Source organism: Vigna umbellata, chromosome 9, assembly GCF_029865625.1.
Source record: "Vigna umbellata cultivar VRB3 chromosome 9, Vumbellata_1.0, whole genome shotgun sequence".
Lineage (NCBI taxonomy): Eukaryota > Viridiplantae > Streptophyta > Magnoliopsida > Fabales > Fabaceae > Vigna > Vigna umbellata.
The window spans coordinates 45,367,209-45,388,420 of NC_142173.1; positions in this window are offsets into that span (position 1 = coordinate 45,367,209).

A 21,212-nucleotide genomic window follows, 5' to 3' on the forward strand; every position below is an offset into this window, starting at 1 on the left:
CACGCGTCCACTAAGTCCAGCAGGAGAAGTAGCAGTGTTACAGAGAGGCAGGTTTTAGGGGTGCAGTCCAGCCGCGACCTAGGGGCATCATTTTTCATTTAGAAAAAGAAGGCACTGTTACGGGATGGAGAATGATTTTAGAGGACGTGGGAGGTTCCAGTAGCCACCACCGAGAGGAGAGTAGAGCTGGAGAAAGAAAGCAAGCATGGAGGGATACGGTTGAAGAAAAGAATGGTGCTGGAATAAAGAGCATGGAGTTTTCTTTGGAGGATGTTTCGGCCTAGAGCTGAGGGCAGCTGCCACTTGTTACGAGTTTTCTCTCTGCTTTTGAATGTTTTTCATGGAGAATGAAGAGCACACTTTCCCTTTTTCTATTTTTTTTTTTGCAAGCGCTATTACATTGGTTGAATGAAAACAAGCACACTGTCTTTTCCTTTTAATTTTGTGCAAGGCTGGAACGTTTTATTTTTGGAGTTTATCATTGAATGAGCACGGTGCAGTATTTTCTTTATGGTTTTGAAGCAAACATGTGACGGTCCGTGGAGAGGGAATAGCCCCAAAATGTAGTTTGGTTCCTTTTTACTGTTCATATACGTTCTTTGCACTGTGTCCGTGATGAACTTTTAGCTCAATAGTATTAATTTCAATTGTTAAATCCATGCATTCCAATTTTATTCAAACACTTTGCATTAAATGTGTGACTCCAAAGTTTCATAGCATTTTAAGCATTGCTTTCTTATTTTAGTTGTCGTGTGAATTTAATGGTTTAGCTCAACGTTGCATTTTATTATTAAATGTATTTTCCTTGCTTAAAATTGGTTCAAGCACTTTTTGCAGGTTTTCTTGTAATTCCCGCCGGTTTATGTTTTAATGTTTTAGTTTAAGTATTGCATTTGAATAGCACATCACATGTTTCTTTATTATCTATGCATTTTAATTAGTTAACACATCTTCCTTTAGAAATGTCGGTTCACTGCTTTCATTCACTTTAATTAGTTTATTGTTCTCGTTCACTATGTTGTCTATTTTGTTTAGTTTCTTCATTTTCGTGCATTTCCAATTTCCTCACTTGCTTTAGAGACCGTTCGGTGTCAATGTAGAACCGTTCGGTATTCACGCTTTGTTAATTCATTTCACTGTTTTCAATTATGTTTGGTTGCATTTAATTTCCAATTTTAGTTTAGTTCGTTTTGAATCACAAATCTTTCACCAAAACCCCCCCACGACGTGTTTGATTTGAGACTGAACCACAATTTGGTCCTTGAGAGACGACCTAGGAGTCACTTCCTAGTAACTATACTGCATTCTTTTATGCACAACTTTTGTGGGAGGTGCGACCCTCTCATCAGGAATTCAACATTCAAATCATCATTGTTAATGCCACTCTCTAAAGTACCTTTCAAGAAGGCTTCTCCCTAATCACGAGTTCATACAATTCCTAGCATTCCTAATGATCAGTTCATAAGTGCAGGAGCTTAACGACAACCAATATAATATTGGGAGAAATTCCCCGGATCTAGACTTCCCCGTACGCGCCCGTATCGACAAAACCAATAATCATGCATCGAATGAGTTAAACAATGCAAGCATTAAGCAAAGAGGAAAAACCCTAACTAATGATGAAAGAAAGCATAAGTCTTAATTAAAAGATGTAAAAACAGATTCCATATATGAGAGCTTCAAAAGATTACATTGATTCCCCAACAAACATACAGAGTTTAGTTCACCATATTCATGGTGAACCTAGATGAATAACAATGAAAGAATGAAAGATAAAACCCTAGAAAGGTGAAGAGGAAGACTGAGCATCCAAGATCCTCCTTCAAAGCGGTGGAAGAGAGAGTGTTTGCTTCGTTTCTGCCAAAGATACCAACCCTAAGACATCTAGGTCTTTAAATAGGACATAAAAATAATAGAAAACGGGTCCAGGCCCAAACAGATCATAAAATCGCATAAAACTGGCCCAAAACTCGTCTGGTTGACTTTTTTCGTATTCTGGTTGACTGGTTGACTTTTTTGGTTGACTGGTTGACTTCTCTGGTTTCTGGTTGACTTTTCAGCATTCCAATCATTCGGTACTTCAATTCTTCTTTCAAATCATTCAATTAGCCTACAAAATCAAGGGAATCTTGCACAAAACCATTAAATTCACTTTCAACACTCTTATTCACAAAACTAAAGCAAAAATATGAGTTCAAGCTAGTTTCTAAGTCTTAAAGGTTGCTTTTGGTATCAATTTTAAGCATAGAAATAACGGTTTTTCAACCGTTATCACAACCCCAAACTTAAAACTTTGCTTGTCCTCAAGCAAATAAGATGTAACTCAATCTTCTGCCAATTCATATGATGGTTCACTCATTCAAAAATCTTCTTTTCAAGATAAGTAAAGACTTCAATCAAACTTATGACCAAGAGTTCAATCAAGATGTGCACATGCTTTAGTGTTCACAAAGTCATTTAAATTCCAACAAATGCTATTTTTCATGAATGATCAATCAATTAAGCATGGATGTTCATGTGCTCATGGAATATTTCCTCACTAGGTAAAGTGTTTCACTCACACACAAGTGTATAAGAGGTAATCACTCATTCACTCTACTATCACAATGTCACATGAATCAACTTTTCCTTTCATTTAACCACAATAAAAAACATTCACAAGAATGCATCATCACAAGGACTTTTCAATGGCTTATAATGTGGCTGGGCTAACAAGAAAATTGGTTTTTCTGGATCACAAAATCCTTGAGTTAAGAGAATTGTAACAACACAATTATTCTTATTCATTCCTGATGAGTCGTTAATTCTTGAATTATATTTAGTTTATTGCACTTAAATAAACCAGGGAATTGTGTTTAATTGTTTGTTATTTCCTCGTTTTCCGAATTTTGCTTAATTTGGTCGCAAATTTGTAATTGTGCTAATTTGGGTTTTCTGAGCTAATTAAGTGTATTTTTGAAGTGCAGGAAAATTTCGGAAATACATTTTGGGACATCAGGAAGAGTGCCAAATAAATTGAAGACTCTCCAGACAGACATCGTTGAATTAATTAAAATGTAATTCAGTAGTTTAGAATTTTTTTGTATCAACTTTTATATTTTGGGTCAATTTTTGGTAAATTAGATTAGACCCAAAATTAGAAATTAATGACTTGGCACCCTAGGGTTTTATTTGTGTGGACCCTACCCTAAAACAAAGGACACACGGCTTTATAGTTAGCAGCCGCCACCCTTACGAAAGGGGGCTCTCTCTCTTGGAATTTTTATTAGTTTGGAATGAATGAAAAGGGGAGCAGCCTGCCGCCACTTGCAGGGGGGCACGTTACTCTCTCGGGTTATTTTTTTGGTTTTAGCCTTTGGCTTTGAACGTTTAATGGCACACTGATTTTGTTTTTTTACTTTGTACGCTGTTTTGGATTGGGAAGTGTTAACGCTGGTCTCATCTTAATAAGCAAGCTGGTTTCTTTTCTTTGCTGGAGAAGGGGGCACTAATTTCAATCTTCATTCAAGTGGAAAGAAAGGCAGCTCACGGGATTGATTTTGCTGGAAGAAGTGAAGTACGTTGGAGGAGATGTCGTGTCAAAGCTTAGTATGGAGAAAGTAGTGAGGGGGAGAAGAAGGAAAAAGAATTGGGTGAGTGAGGAGCGTGCGATGGTTATGGAGAAGAGTGAGGCAGTGGAGGCATGATCAGAGTAAGTAAAAACTGGCTTTTGAAAAAGGAAGAGAGAGAAAGAGAGAGTAAAAGGAAACGGCGCTTGGCAGCTGAAGATACAAATATTACTGTTACCAAGAAAGAATAGGCGAGAAGGAAAGAAAGGATGTGGTATGGTATGGAGAGAGCACATGTCGCGGCTGGAAGCTTGAAGCACGTGGTGTCCTTGTAGTAGGGGTAATGGATATTGGAATTGGAGAATAGTGTTACGGCCAGTGGTGCACAGTATGCTGTCACGGTCTGGGAAAGGAAAAGCACCACACACAATTCATTTTCGTTTTTAGAAGCAGCATGGTGAAGAGAAGCAAGCAGCTGTAACGGTGATATTGTTTGGCATTGGTTCTTAATTTTTTTTTTATTATGCTTACTTATAAGCACATGGGCGTTGGATAAGCGGGAATTCATCTCGTGCTTACACTAGGATAAGAATATTTGTGGATTTTTACTTTTCTATGTTTGGAGCGTTGGGAGTCGTAACTTAAGTGGGGCTGGACGTGTGAAGGGAGCCGTCAGCCTCACATTTCGTTTTTTTATTTTTGGAAGTTTTCATTAGTTTTAATCCAATGAAAAAGGATGCACACAGTGATGGCTGGGAGAAATGAGGCACGGGTTGATGGTGATTGGCTGGGAGAAAGAGAAACACTTGGTCAAGGTGGTAGGGGGCCATGCTGGAACGCTGATTGAAGGAGTAGATTAGGTAGAAGAATGGTGTGCACGGAAAGTGGTGTGCTGTCACGGATTGGGAGATACACAAGCTCACATTTTAACTTTTGATTAAAGCCCTTTACTGCTTCTTTGCTGCAATGCATTTAATTTGTTTTACTTTAGCTTATCATTGCATTTTAATAGTTTTGAATTCCTTTTTCTTATTTCTCTAATGCATTTAAATTAGTTTTGGCTTTAGGAATGTTTAATTTACTGTTATCATGTTGTCTGTTCTGTTCAGTTTATTTATCTTCTTGCATTTCCAATTTCCTCACTTATTTTAGAAACCGTTCGGTATTCAAGCTTTGTTAATTCATTTCACTATTTTCAATTATGTTTGGTTGTATTTAATTTCCAGTCTTAATTTACATCATTTTCGAATCACAAAAACATTTTCAAAACCCCCCCCACTATGTGTTTGATCTGAGACTGAACCCAATTTGGTCCTTGAGAGACGACCTAGGAGTCACTTCCTAGTCTATACTGCATTCTTTTATGCACAACTTTTGTTGGGAGGTGCGACCCTCTCATCAAAATGGCGCCGTTGCCGGGGACCAACGGTTCGGTCTTAGGTTTTTGTTGTGTTTGTGTGTGTTGTGTTTTGTCTTGTGTTGTGATGTGATGTGATGTGATGTTCTGTTTTGTGTGTGCGTGTTGCATGTATAAATGTGTCGTGTTTTATTGGTTTCGTGATTTTTAGTATTCTTCTTTTTCCATGTCTACCTATTTTGATTTCGTGAACACTGCTTGTTTTGCTAGTGCCTCTGATTATGATTCTCCTTCTGCATGTTACTCTGATTGTAATTCATATTCTGCTGATTTCTATGTTGAGAACAATACGACTCATCCTCTAATTTCTGAGAGTGCTCTTTGTGAGCCGGTTTCACTTAAGGAGGATGATCTTCATTGCGATCTCACCCCTGGACTGATACATTTGCTGCCTAAGTTTCATGGTTTTGCAGGAGAATGCCCACACAGACATTTGGAGGAGCTCCACATCATGTGCTCTTCAATGAAGCCTCCAGATGTCCCTCTTGATTACATTTTCTTGAGCGCATTTCCGCATTCATTACAAGGAGCAGCTAAGGATTGGAAAGACTCTCTTCCTCTGAGATCCGTTACCGATTGGGGATATCTTGAGCATCAGTTTCTGAGCAAATTTTCCCCTGTGCAATATGCTTACAGCAACGGTCTTGGATGGAATGACCCTACCTTGGGATGGTATGATGCTCCACAGCATCAATATCAAGAACCACCATTCCAGAGTACTTTTATGCCTCCACCAGTCCAGCAATACGAGAGTCAGCAGTATAGTGCTCCTGCCGAAATAGCTCCTCAGCCTTCTACTTCTGAGCCTACATTGAAGGAGTTGTTGGAGCAGATGACCATGCAGAACCTTCAGTTTCGGCAAGAGAACATGCAGTTCCAGCAAGAAATAGGAGCTGCCATTCAGAGTATGACTGATCAGATAGGGCAGATGGCCACTCAACTCACTGAGGAACAGTCTCAAGATTCAGAGCTACCATTTCAGACTGTTCAGATTCCAGATGATGATGATAGTGGCATCAACATAGAAGATTGGGAGAAGAGTCATGAGCTTACTACTGTGCCATCTACTTTCCCATCATCCTATGTCCATACCCTTGCACCTGAGGAGAGTGATGAGTATTTTGAAGAGCAGGCAGAAATAAGCAGTAATCCTGAACCAGGTAGACCACCTTCATCTTCCCACACTTTAGCAATCTTCAAGGAAGAGGAGGTGAGCATACCTCAATTTGATTATATTGATGAATATGTTGTTGATAGGTATGTTGATGATTGTATTGTTGATGAGTCTGTTTTTAATTCTTCCTCTCTGCATGATGAGAATCAATTTTTGATATCAAATTCGTATGTTTATTCTCCATGCACTGAACATGAATCTGAATCTGTGGTTGATATTGCTTGTGATTTTGAAATTGATTCATGTTCTGAGGATGTATCTGAGGTTCAGTCTGTTACACTTGGATTGGGTGTTATACCCCTGCATGTAATTTCTGTAGAGCCACATTGCACTAACCCTATTGCAGGAGGTACACATGAATTTGATCAACAAACACCCACAGTGGACAACAAAGGTGCTGACACGGACAAAAGCTTCAAGATCAATAGGCACCTGCTGAACCCACTCATCAACAATCACTTCTTCTTAGATCCAGCTGTGGAAGACATTTCCCTGCTCGATCAAATATGGAGGATGAAGCAGTTCTTCCTCAAAACTTCTTTGCTGGATACTGTGGTGGAAGACATCTCCCTGCAAGTCCAAAATTGGCAACTGCCACCATGATCAGGGGAGTTTTCTTTCTCTCTTCTCCCCTTTTCCTCACTTTTATTGCACTTTGTCGATATCTGATGACTGTTCTGATTGTTTGATCAGCTGATTGTGACACATTGAGGACACTGTGTAGTTTAAGTGTGGTCTATTGGGGGAGATTTTTATTTGTCTTTGTTAGTTTTTGTTTTCTTGGTTAAATTTTTTCTTTTCTAGGTTATTTTTGTCGTGTCTTGTGTACAGTTTTACATGTTTCTCTTGATTTCTGGACTTTGTTTAGGTTGTAGATGTGTCTTTCACTTCATTGATACTCTGATTTGTTTGAAATCCTTGCTTTTCTTTGCTTGGGAAGATGGTTATGATTTTCGAGAGTTGAATTGATTGTGACAGAATTACCCTGTGTGAGATTTGAGCCACTTTATGTTCTTTCTTATGTGTGATATGTCTCTTGATTGCTTGCGCATATGCCTTGGCTTGACTCTTTTTGATGATTCTTGATTGATATGCATGTTTGGAAGTGATAAAGGCAATTTTGTTTTTGAGCCTCTCTAGCCAAATAAGCTTACCTTGCTCTAATCCTTTGATAACCCCTTTTGAGCCTATACTTTCCTCATTTCTTTGTTTTGAAGCTCATACACTGGCCCTAAGTGAAAAACCATGATTACCTTAACCTTAGGGAATTTTGGAGCTTTGGAAGTGTTTTGGGAACAAGTGTGGTCTCCTTGGGGATTCTGATGAATTGGCTAGTTGGTTCCTCTTCTTGTTTGTTGTTGGAAATATGATTTATATCTTGTCTCTTATAGTTGTGTGCTAAACAGAAAGATAAGGAAAGAGACAAGATGAAAAAAAAATATAGAGAAAAATGAAAAAAAAAAAAATTGTGAATAATGGAGTCAAGAAGAGGATTGAATTAGAGGTCTGGGTGTGAGTTGATCGTGCTTACACTTGTTCCCCATTGCTCCTCTATTTCTTTTGGTTTATAGCTTCTCATCCATATTATATCCTCCCTTGTCCTTGACCCCATTACAACCATGAAAAGACCTTTTGATTTGAACATGCATATGTTTTGAGTGTTGATATTAGAGGCTTGCCAAATCTGTTTGTGTTTGCTTTCTCGAGTGCATTGAGTTGACATTGCTTATCTTAGACACTTGAGAGAAACACTGATAGTGCATCTGTGAGGTTTTGTTACTTTTGATTCACCTCTTGAGCTGATTGATCATTTTGCCATGTCTTGAATTGCTTGGATGATTTCATGAGTATCTGCTTTCTCTGATTGATTATGTGTTGGATATTGTCTACTTCCTTTCTTGGTCCAGATTCCTGGAGAACTGTGTAATTCTGTTTCTGTTCCTGTTTTGGAGTCTTTGTGGTTTGTCTGTCAAGTCTGTGTCACCTCCCTGATGTTTGAGTAGTTCCCTGGTTTTCGTCTTGGTTTTGCCCAGGAGTGCAAAAGACTAAGTGTGGTCTATTTTGATGAGTCGTTAATTCTTGAATTATATTTAGTTTATTGCACTTAAATAAACCAGGGAATTGTGTTTAATTGTTTGTTATTTCCTCGTTTTCCGAATTTTGCTTAATTTGGTCGCAAATTTGTAATTGTGCTAATTTGGGTTTTCTGAGCTAATTAAGTGTATTTTTGAAGTGCAGGAAAATTTCGGAAATACATTTTGGGACATCAGGAAGAGTGCCAAATAAATTGAAGACTCTCCAGACAGACATCGTTGAATTAATTAAAATGTAATTCAGTAGTTTAGAATTTTTTTGTATCAACTTTTATATTTTGGGTCAATTTTTGGTAAATTAGATTAGACCCAAAATTAGAAATTAATGACTTGGCACCCTAGGGTTTTATTTGTGTGGACCCTACCCTAAAACAAAGGACACACGGCTTTATAGTTAGCAGCCGCCACCCTTACGAAAGGGGGCTCTCTCTCGGAATTTTTATTAGTTTGGAATGAATGAAAAGGGGAGCAGCCTGCCGCCACTTGCAGGGGGGCACGTTACTCTCTCGGGTTATTTTTTTGGTTTTAGCCTTTGGCTTTGAACGTTTAATGGCACACTGATTTTGTTTTTTTACTTTGTACGCTGTTTTGGATTGGGAAGTGTTAACGCTGGTCTCATCTTAATAAGCAAGCTGGTTTCTTTTCTTTGCTGGAGAAGGGGGCACTAATTTCAATCTTCATTCAAGTGGAAAGAAAGGCAGCTCACGGGATTGATTTTGCTGGAAGAAGTGAAGTACGTTGGAGGAGATGTCGTGTCAAAGCTTAGTATGGAGAAAGTAGTGAGGGGGAGAAGAAGGAAAAAGAATTGGGTGAGTGAGGAGCGTGCGATGGTTATGGAGAAGAGTGAGGCAGTGGAGGCATGATCAGAGTAAGTAAAAACTGGCTTTTGAAAAAGGAAGAGAGAGAAAGAGAGAGTAAAAGGAAACGGCGCTTGGCAGCTGAAGATACAAATATTACTGTTACCAAGAAAGAATAGGCGAGAAGGAAAGAAAGGATGTGGTATGGTATGGAGAGAGCACATGTCGCGGCTGGAAGCTTGAAGCACGTGGTGTCCTTGTAGTAGGGGTAATGGATATTGGAATTGGAGAATAGTGTTACGGCCAGTGGTGCACAGTATGCTGTCACGGTCTGGGAAAGGAAAAGCACCACACACAATTCATTTTCGTTTTTAGAAGCAGCATGGTGAAGAGAAGCAAGCAGCTGTAACGGTGATATTGTTTGGCATTGGTTCTTAATTTTTTTTTATTATGCTTACTTATAAGCACATGGGCGTTGGATAAGCGGGAATTCATCTCGTGCTTACACTAGGATAAGAATATTTGTGGATTTTTACTTTTCTATGTTTGGAGCGTTGGGAGTCGTAACTTAAGTGGGGCTGGACGTGTGAAGGGAGCCGTCAGCCTCACATTTCGTTTTTTTATTTTTGGAAGTTTTCATTAGTTTTAATCCAATGAAAAAGGATGCACACAGTGATGGCTGGGAGAAATGAGGCACGGGTTGATGGTGATTGGCTGGGAGAAAGAGAAACACTTGGTCAAGGTGGTAGGGGGCCATGCTGGAACGCTGATTGAAGGAGTAGATTAGGTAGAAGAATGGTGTGCACGGAAAGTGGTGTGCTGTCACGGATTGGGAGATACACAAGCTCACATTTTAACTTTTGATTAAAGCCCTTTACTGCTTCTTTGCTGCAATGCATTTAATTTGTTTTACTTTAGCTTATCATTGCATTTTAATAGTTTTGAATTCCTTTTTCTTATTTCTCTAATGCATTTAAATTAGTTTTGGCTTTAGGAATGTTTAATTTACTGTTATCATGTTGTCTGTTCTGTTCAGTTTATTTATCTTCTTGCATTTCCAATTTCCTCACTTATTTTAGAAACCTTCGGTATTCAAGCTTTGTTAATTCATTTCACTATTTTCAATTATGTTTGGTTGTATTTAATTTCCAGTCTTAATTTACATCATTTTCGAATCACAAAAACATTTTCAAAACCCCCCCCCCCACTATGTGTTTGATCTGAGACTAAACCCAATTTGGTCCTTGAGAGACGACCTAGGAGTCACTTCCTAGTCTATACTGCATTCTTTTATGCACAACTTTTGTTGGGAGGTGCGACCCTCTCATCAATTCCCAACTTTCTTTTGCATTGAGCTTTGCTTCTTTTTTTTCTTTTCTTTCTCTTTTTCTTTTTCTTTGCATATTCTTTCTTTTAGCTCTTTTCATTTAACAATACCACACAATATCTTCTACTTAACTCAAGGTAAAGATTTTCAATCAAGGGTTTTCAGTGTATGTTCAAGGCTAAGGGTTCAAAGGATAGAACACAAAGTGTTCTCTTTTTGTGGGCTAACTTCATGAATTTGGCCAATAAAAAGGGTTCCAACAAACGGCCTTGATCATATGATGCAAAACAAGCAATTGATTCAATCATAGAAAACCTAGGCAAAATCATTCATGTTTCCAATGTAATAGCATTCAATCAATAACAACTCTGGAGCTCAAAACCTCACATATAAGCTCATTCACATTTGACATACACATCCTGCTTAATTTCACAATCACAATCATAATATCCTGTATTTGTTCACAAAGCTTGTGAATCACCTATATAAGCATTTTATGTGCACATTTATCTCAACATCAATCAATCACTAATCATCATCAAGCATTACTTATCACACAATCACAGTTAATAGCAAACCATCATAACAAACCAGGTTTCCAATAGAGTACATCAAACCCTAATCTAAAACAAAAAATAAATAAGTTTAGAAAACTTAAACCAACAAAAGCATAAGCATATGATAGCATTCATTCGTAAATGCTATCTCAGCTCCTCATCAATCTGAGTTGTCCTCTGTATCTTCCTCTTCTTGGATCTTATAGTCTTGATTCTTTTTGCCCGATGAGGAGGCCATCCCTGCATCAAACATAATTCACAAAACCCAAAGATACATTGTTAAGCATTAGTAAACCACAATGAAGAAATCAACCCCTTCAATGATGCTCTCTCCCAACCCCAAACTTAGATGGAAAACTAGTGAGCAAGTGAGTGGAAGGGAGATTTTCTAAAGAGGGATGAGGGAAAAGTTGTAGAGAACCTTTGAAAAGTTATGTAGGAGTGTGTGTGCAGAGAAGAGTCTGAAAGTATGAGCAAATGCGCAACTTAGGGTATTGCCGCTCAGCGGCACTTTCGTGATGTGCTCTTCTCCTTCTTTTCTTAACCTACGTGCCTCCTAGACATGCCCCTCACTGGTTCCCTGCAATTCAATGTTTAAAATATTTATGCAAACCCTAACTAAAATAAAACAAACAAAAACAATCAATCAACTGGGTTGCCTCCCAGGTAGCGCTTGTTTAACGTCACGAGCCTGACCCAAAATACACCAACACCCATCAGTAGGTGTTTCAAACTTACCAACACCCATCAGTAGGTGTTACAGACTTACCAGCACCCATTAGTAGGTGCAAAATTTTCTCACCAACACCCATCAGTAGGTGTTACAAACTTAGTATCCTTCAGTAGATACTTAACCACCTAGCATCCTTCAGTAGATGCTGTATCCAACAAAATATTTACAAAATAATGTCCACAAATTAAAAGTTACAAAACCAAATCAAAAGTTTTTAAATCCATTGGGTTGCCTCCCAGCAAGCGCTCTTTTAACGTCATTAGCTTGACCCAGTAAAGCTCAAGTTCCTTCTTCTTTTTCTTCTTTCTACTGAACTTCTTCAGAAATTTGATCAAACCAGGAACCTGTTGCAGTGTCTCAATCATAGGAACTTTAATCTCCAATTTCTTGAAGATTTCCATAAAGCACTTAAATTTCTTTTCCTTCCTATGATTCTTCTTTAGATGAGGATGGGATTTTTCATATGATTCCTTCTTCTTTCCTCTCATCTTCTTTTTCTTATGCTTCCTCTCCCCAAATTTTCTCTTTTTCTTTTCTCTTATTTTTTTCTTCCCTTCTCTTTTTCTTCTTAACTTCTTTATTTTCACACAAATTTTCTTCCTCTCTTCTCTCTCAACCACTTCTTTTTCTTTTTCATCATCTTTATCTTTCTCACTCAACTCTTCTTTTTCTTCTCTCTCTATCTTTTCCTCATCTTTCTCTATTTTTTTCTCAGCAAAAATCTTGTCACTTTCAGTGACAATGGCTTGACCTTCCTCCTTAAGGTTAACTTCAGTATTAACCTTAACATTCAATTTTTGACTAATGAAACGAAGGTGCATCTCCATCCTTTTACTTGATTCTTCAATGCTTTTCTGAGTAGAGTCGGAATTTTTCAAAAATTGTTGAAGGGTGTCATCCAAATTTACTGATGGAGAGGGTTGTTGCTGCCATTGTTGTGGTGGCGGCCTATCAAATTCTTCGGCAGCTTGAGTGGTTTTGTGATGACAATCAGGTATCTGTATGTACTGTTGAACTGCCTCCTCCAACGTTATCCTTCTTCCCGATAGAGAGGGTTTTTTCTGCCTTTGTTGTGGTGGTAGATTCTTAAATTGTTCGACAGCTTGCCAAAATTGATCATTATCCATGCTTGAGTGAGATCCCACCAGTGATTGAAATTACCTTAGTAGAATTGAGTGCCTATTAAATTCTTGTTCGAATTGCATCCTGCAAACATTAGGCACAAAACTCTAGAAAATATTTGTTAGCACAAAAAGATATAGGAGAAGATATATATTCAGAAGATAAAAGATTCAGAAGATAAAACAAAATAAGATACAATAAAATAAAATAAAATCAAATCAAATCAAATCTAATCTAATCTAATAAGATAAAATAAAAGAAAATCAAATCTAATCTAATCAAATCAAATAAAATAAAATCAAATCTAATCTAGTCAAATCAAATAAGATAAAATAAAATAAAATAAAAACAGAAAAATAAAAACAGAAATTCAAAATTAAAGTCAAAGATAATCAATAATCACACAAATTAACCAGTTAAACCAGAGTCCCCGGCAACGGCGCCAAAAACTTGATGGACAAATTTATGATCACCAAAATATGATGTCACAAACTTGTTTTACAATCGGCAAGTATGACCGAATCGTTCAAGTAATAAACTTGGTAAGACCAAGTATCGTTCTCCCAAAGGACTCACGGCCTAGTTTAGTTGTGTGGTTTGTTGATTAGCTAAGACTTAAGAACGAAATAATTAGATTGTATTATGCAAAAGACGAAAATAAACATGTATGCATGAGGTTTTGATCAATGGCAAAAGCAAAAGACAAATACTTTCAATGAAATATTTGGATGAATATGTTGTTGGGGGTCAATTTCATCTCATCCACTCTCATATATTTTAGGAATTCAACATTCAAATAATCATTGTTAATGCCACTCTCTAAATTACCTTGTCAAGAAGGCCTATCCCTAATTATGAGTTCATACGATTCCTAGCATTCCTAATAATTAGTTCTCTTAGCACAGGAGCTTAACGACAACCAATATAATATTGGGAGAGATTCCCCGGATCTAGACTTCCCCGTACGTTCCCGTATCGACAAAATCAATAATCATGCATTGAATGAGTTAAACAAAGCAAGCATTAAGCAAAGAGGAAAAACCCTAACTAATGATGAAAGAAAGCATAAATCTTAGATTAAGATGCAAGCACAAATTCCATATATGAGAGCTTCAAAAGATTACATTGATTCCCCAACAAACATACAAGGTTTAGTTCACCATATTCATGGTGAACCTAGATGAACAATAATGAAAGAATGAAGGATAAAACCCTAGAAAAGTGAAGAGGTAGCCTGAGCATCCAAGATCCTCCTTCAAAGGGGTGGAAGAGAGAGTGTTTGGTTTGTTTCTGCCGAAGATACCAACCCTAAGACATCTAGGTCTTTAAATAGGACATAAAAATAATAGAAAACGGGTCTAGGCCCAAACAGATCATAAAATCGCATAAAACTGGCCCAAAACTCGTCTGGTTGACTTTTTTGGTATTCTGGTTGACTGGTTGACTTTTTTGGTTGACTGGTTGACTTTTCTGGTTTCTGGTTGACTTTTCAGCATTCCAATCATTCGGTACTTCAATTCTTCTTTCAAATCATTCAATTAGCCTACAAAATCAAGGGAATTTTGCACAAAACCATTAAATTCACTTTCAACTCTCTTATTCACAAAACTAAAGCAAAAATATGAGTTCAAGCTAGTTTCTAAGTCTTAAAGGTTGCTTTTGGTATCAATTTTAAGCATAAAAATAACGGTTTTTCAACCGTTATCACAAACCACACCCAAGTATTGGTCAAGGGCAAACTGGGCAAGCTGGTCAATATAATAAGCAGCAGCAACCCACCTTATGGCAACAGTTATCTATGCTTAATGAAAGGTCCATGAGGATGGAGGAAACTCTCAATTTCATACAGAAGACTGAGTCTACACAGAAGAGCACTGAAGTTGCTATAAAAAATTTGGAGACTCAGATGGGGCAGATCACCAAACAGGTGGAAGAAAGGCCAAATAGAAATTTTGGGGCTAATACTGAGGTTAACCCTAGAGAAGAGTGCAAGGTGGTAGAGAGTGTTGATGATGAGAAAGTTGAGTTAGATACAGAAGAGAGAAGAGAAATAGAGAGCAATAGCATTTTTCCTTTTCCAATCCATCAAGGGAAACAACTTGACTTCACAGAATTATTCAACATGGTGGATAATGATGCACCTTGGGAACAGATTCTGCAACAGATTACGGTTTACACTAAATCTAATGAAGAAATCTCTACAAAGAAGAGACGTAGAGATGATGAGGCAAAGGAGTGTATAACTGTTAAAAGATAGCCATTCCCTCCTAAAGCAAAAGACCCAGGCAGTTTTTCTATCCCTTGTACCATAGGGAAGAAAAGGGTGAAGAAAGCTCTCCTTGATTTAGGTTCAAGTGTTAACTTGATACCTTACTCTTTACTGGAGCAAATCGCCAATGTTAAAGTGAAACCTGTAAAGGTTAATCTAGTAATGGCCGATGGATCTTCAAAGGAGCCATGTGGGATTGTAGAGGACATTATAGTTTGTGTTGGCAAACTTCAGTTCTTGGCAGACTTTGTGGTGATGAAGATGGAGACAGAGAAGATACCTATCATACTTGGAAGACCGTTTATGAAAACGGCCAGAGCTATCATTGATGTAAATAAAGGTATAGTGGTGCTCCAGGATCGAGAGGAGAGAGTGGTTGTAGACGTCTTCAAGGATGAGACGCAAGCACAGGAGGAAGAAGCTAGTTATAAAGCTGCATTTCAAAATGCACACATGACTAGCCATAAAGATGAAAATCTCAAGGTTGCAAGTAACCATTGTTTGTTGTTTCAGGTGCACAAGGAAGAAAAGATTGGAAGAGGAGGAGAAATTCCTGATGATTGGAAGAAAAGAAGACCCCAACTTGGCGCACCTGTGAGAATCAAGAACAAGTTGTGGGTTGTGAAGGGCTTTAAGGAGAAGGAGATGATAGAGATAGAATCTCCATGTCTTAGAAGAATCAAAACAGTTCACAGGAAACAGCTGAGGAGTTGGTGGGATAACAACATCAACTATAAAGCAGGAACTTGAGCTTACTGGGTCAAGCTAATGACGTTAAAAGAGCGCTTGCTGGGAGGCAACCTAGTGATTTTAGAACTTTTAAATTTTACTTTGGTTTGTAATCTTTAAATCTGTTGAACATTATATTGCTGAACATAGCATCTACTGAAGGATGCTAAGTTATAACACCTACTAATGGGTGTTGGTGAGAAAATTTTGCACCTACTGATGGGTCCTGGTAAGATTTTAAACACCTACTGATGGGTGTTGGTGAGATTTTAAACACCTACTGATGCGTGTTGGTGGATTTTGGGTTAGGCTCGTGACGTTAAACAAGCGCTACCTGGGAGGCAACCCAGTTGATTGATTGTTTTTGTTTGTTTTATTTTAGTTAGGGTTTGCATAAGTATTTTAAACATTGAATTACAGGGAACCAGTGAGGGGCATGTCTAGGAGGCACGTAGGTTAAGAAAAGAAGGAGAAGAGCACTTCACGAAACTGTCGCTGAGCGGCAATTTACCGCTGAGCGGTACTATCGCAGAGTGGGCTTTGGTTGCCCCTTAGCGGGACCCGAGCCCATTAGGGTATTTTTATACCCTAAGCTGCGCAAATGCTTTTATTGTCAGGCTCTTCTTTGCACACACACTCCTACATACCTTTTCAAAGGTTCTCTACAACTTTTCCCTCATCCCTCTTTAGAAAATCTCCCCTCCACTCACTTGCTCACTAGTTTTCCATCTAAGTTTGGGGTTGGGAGAGAGCATCATTAAAGGGGCTGATTTCTTCATTGTGGTTTACTAATGCTTAACAATGTATCTTTTGGTTTTGTGAATTATGTTTGATGCAGGATGGCCTCCTCATCGGGCAAAAAGAATCAAGACTATAAGATCCAAGAAGAAGGAGGATACAGAGGACAGCTCAGATTGATGAGGAGCTGAGATAGCATTTACTGATGAGGAGCTCAGATCTTTTTGCCCCTTAGCGGTAAAGTACCGCTCAACGGTGAGTGGGTGAGTAGTTTCTTCCCCTCAGCGGCCATTTTGCCCCTCAGCGGTTCCAACGTGAACTCCTGAGTGTCGCTCAGCGGTAAACTGCCGCTGAGCGGCAGTTGCGGCTTCTCCTTTTGCACTTTTGGATGTCTTTTCTGATTCCATCTCTCTCCTTCTTCACTTCTTTCACTAAATTCACCTTAAAACCTACACAAAAACACTGAAATCAAGCATAAACCTGTCCAGCTCTCTTATTTATGAAAATATGAATAAAAGCATGATTTCAAGCTAGTTTCTAAGTATAAAGGTTGCTTTTAGTATCAATTTTAAGCATGAAAATAACAGTTTTTCAACTGTTATCAACCGACGACAAGTGATCCTTACCCTTGCTGTTGGCGAGTTTAGATAGGACATCCGCCCTCGCGTTATGCTCCCTCGGCACATGCTTAAATTCCACCTTCCGGAATTGTTTCACCAACTCCTTTACCTTATGAAAATAACGAAGCAGCTGATCATCTTTGGTCTGAAGCTCTCAGTCAACTGCCCTACCACCAATTGGGAATCCGTTTGGCATTTAACCGAGACTACCCCCAAGTCCTTAACCAGCTCAAGCCCAGCTAGTACTGCTTCGTATTTGATGGACAAATTTGTAAGCACCAAAATATAATGTCACAAACTTGTTTCACAATCGGCAAGTATGACCGAATCGTTCAAGTAATAAAACTTGGTAAGACCAAGTATCGTTCTTCCCAAAGGACTCACGGCCTAGTTTAGTTATGTGGTTTCTTGATTAACTAAGACTTACAAACGAAATATTTGGGTTTAAAATGCAAGACAGAAAATAAACATGTATGCATGAATTTTGATCAATGGCAAAGACAAAAGATAAACACTTTCAATGGAATATATGAATGAATATGTTGTTGGGGGTCAATTTCATCTCATCCACTCTCATATATTTTAGGAATTCATCATTCAAATCATCATTGTTAATGCCACTCACTAATGTACCATTCTAGATGGCTTCTCCCTAATCAAATAGTTCATACAATTCCTAGCATTCCTAATGATTAGTTCATTACCGCAGGAGCTTAAGGCAACCAATATAATATTGTCAGTAAAATATTGGGAGAAATTCCCCGGATCTAGATTTCCCCGTACGTGTCCGTATCAACAAAACCAATAATCATGCATTAGAATGAGTTAAACAATGCAAGCATTGAGCAAAGAGGAAAAACCCTAACTAATGATGAAAAGAAAGCATATGTCTTAATTCAAAGATGTATTCAACAAATCCATATATGAGAGCTTCAAGAGATTACATTGATTCCCCAACAAACATACAAGATTTAGTTCACCATATTCATGGTAAACCTAGATGAATAACAATGAAAGTATGAAAGAATAAACCCAATAAAGTGGAAGAGGTAGCCTGAGCATCCAAGATCCTCCTTCAAAGGGGTGAAAGAGAGAGTGTTTGCCTCGTTTCTGCCAAAGATCCCTAACTAAAGGACGTGCAAGCCCTTATATACTAATCTAGAGTTACAAAAGATTACAAAAGCCCAAGCCCAAAAAGTGCCGCTCAGCGCCATTTACCGCTCAGCGGTAAGTGCGTGAGTTGGTTTCTTCCCCTCAGCGGCCATTTTGCCCCTCAACGGATCCAACGCGAGCTTCTGAGTGCCGCTCAGCGGTAAACTGCCGCTGAGCGGCAGTTGCGGCTTCTCCTTTTGCACTTTTTTATGTCTTTTCTGATTCCATCTCTCTCCTTCTTCACTTCTTTCACTAAATTCACCTTAAAACCTGCACAAAAACACTGAAATCAAGCATAAACCTATCCAACTCTCTTATTTCTGAAAATATGAATAAAAGCATGATTTCAAGCTAGTTTGTAAGTGTTAAAGGTTGCTTTTAGTATCAATTTTAAGCATGAAAATAACAGTTTTTCAACTGTTATCACAACCCCAAACTTAGAACTTTGCTCGTCCTCAAGCGAACAAGATGTAACTCAATCTTCTACCAATTCATATGATGGTTCACTCATTCAAAAATCTTCTTTTCAAGATAAGTAAAGACTTCAATCAAACTTAGGACTAAGATTTCAATCAAGATGTGCACGTGCTTTGGTGTTCACAAAATCACTTAATATCCAACAAATGCTATTTTTCATGAATGATCAATCAATTAAGCATGGATATTCATGTGCTCATGGAATAGTTCCTCACTAGATAAAGTGTTTCACTCAACACACAAGTGTATAAGAGGTAATCACTCATTCACTCCACTATCACAATGTCACATGAATCAACTTTGCCTTTCATTTTACCATAATCAAAAACATTTACAAGCATGCATCATCACAAGGACTTTTCAATGGCTTATAATGTGGCTGGGCTAACAAGAAAATTGGTTTTTTGGATCACAAAATCCTTGAGTTAAGAGAATCATAACAACACAATTATTCTTATTTTCCCAACTTTCTTTTGCATTGAGCTTTGCTTCTTTTCTTTTCTTTTCTTTCTTCTTTCACATTCTTATTTCTTAGCTCTTAGCTCAATGCTTTTCCTTTTTCTTTTTTTCATGTTTTCCCAACAACCCCAAACTTGAACATTTAACAATACCACACAAGATTTTCTACTTAACTCAAGGTAAAGCTTTTCAACAAGGGTTTTCAATTTATGTTCAAGGCTACGGGTTCAAAGGATAGAACACAAAATGTTTTCTTTTAGTGGGCTAACTTTATGAATTTGGCCAATAAAAAGGGTTCCAACAAACGGCCTTGATCATTTGATGCAAAACAAGCAATTGATTCAATCATAGAAAACCTGGGCAAAATCATTCATGCTTTCAAAGTAATAGCATTCAACAATAACAACTATGGAGCTCAAAACCTCACATATAAGCTCATTCACATTTGACATACACATCCTGCTTAATCTCACAATCACAATCACAATATCATGCATTTGTTCACAAAGTTTGTGAATCACCTGTATAAGTAGTTAATGTGCACATCTCAACATCAATCAATCTCAAAGCATTATCAAGCATTACTTATCACAAAATCACAGTCAATAGCAAACCATCACAACAAACCAGGTTTCCAATAGAGTACATCAAACCCTAATCTAAAACAAAAAATACGTACAGAATATTGGGTTGCCTCCCAATAAGCGCTTGTTTAACGTCACGAGCCTGACCCAAAATTTCAAGGATCAACCAACTGCATCATTGTGGACAAATGTTGCACCTGTCCCCCTAGATAGGGTTTAAGACGTTGACCATTCACCACCCAACTTTTCTATGGATCATCAGCAGCTGGATTAAATATTTCAATTGCTCCATGCGGATGCACTTCTTTTACTACAAATCGTCCTGACCATTTTGACTTCAGCTTCCCAGGAAATATCTTCAATCTTGAATTGAACAATAGTACCTGTTGTCCTGGATTGAAAACTCTATTTACCAACTTCCTGTCATGATAAAATTTGATCTTGTCTTTGTAAGCCTTGGATGAATCATATGCATGTAATCGCATTTCTTCAAGCTCCAAAATCTGCCTTCTGCGTGTGCATTGAGTTTCATAGGGATCAAAATTCAAGAATTTCAAAGCCCATAACGCTCTCTGCTCCAATTCTACTGGCAAATGACATGCCTTCCCATAGACTAATTGAAACGGTGATAATCCCATGGACGTCTTCATTGTCGTCCTATAAGCCTAAAGAGCGTCATCCAATTTGAGTGACCAATCATTTCTTGATGAATTCACTGTTTTTCCAGGATTCTTTTTATTTCCCTGTTAGATACCTCAGCTTGTCCATTGGTTTGTGGATGATAAGGTGCAGCTACCTTATGTTTCACTCCATAGTGTTTGAGTACTTTTTCTAGCCGATAGTTGCAAAAATGAGATCCTCCATCACTAATCAACACTCTTGGAGTGCCAAAACGTGAGAATATCTGTTTCTTCAAGAATTTAATTACTATGCTAGCATCATTTTTAGGACAAGCTAATGCTTCCACCCATTTACTCACATAATCAACTGCTACCAAAATATATTCATTGTTGAAAGATGGAGGGAAGGGTCCAACAAAGTCAATACCCCAGCAATAAAAAACCTCAACCTCTAAAATGCCTTGTAAAGGCATCTCATGACGTTTAGTGATCGTCCCTGCTCTTTGACATTTATCACAATTTCTAGCATGATTATGGGCATCTTTAAATAAAGTTGGCCAATAAAACCCTGATTGAAGGACTTTTGTTGCTGTTCTTTCTCCATTAAAATGTCCTCCATAAGGTGAATCATGACAATGCCAGAGAATTCCTTCTGCTTCTTCATTTGTCACACATCTCCTCAGAAGATTATCTGCTCCAATCTTGAACAAATAAGGATCATCCCAGACAAACTGCTTAGCATCATGAAAAAACTTTTTTCCTTGTTGCCAAGTTAAGTCTTCTGGCATGACCCTTG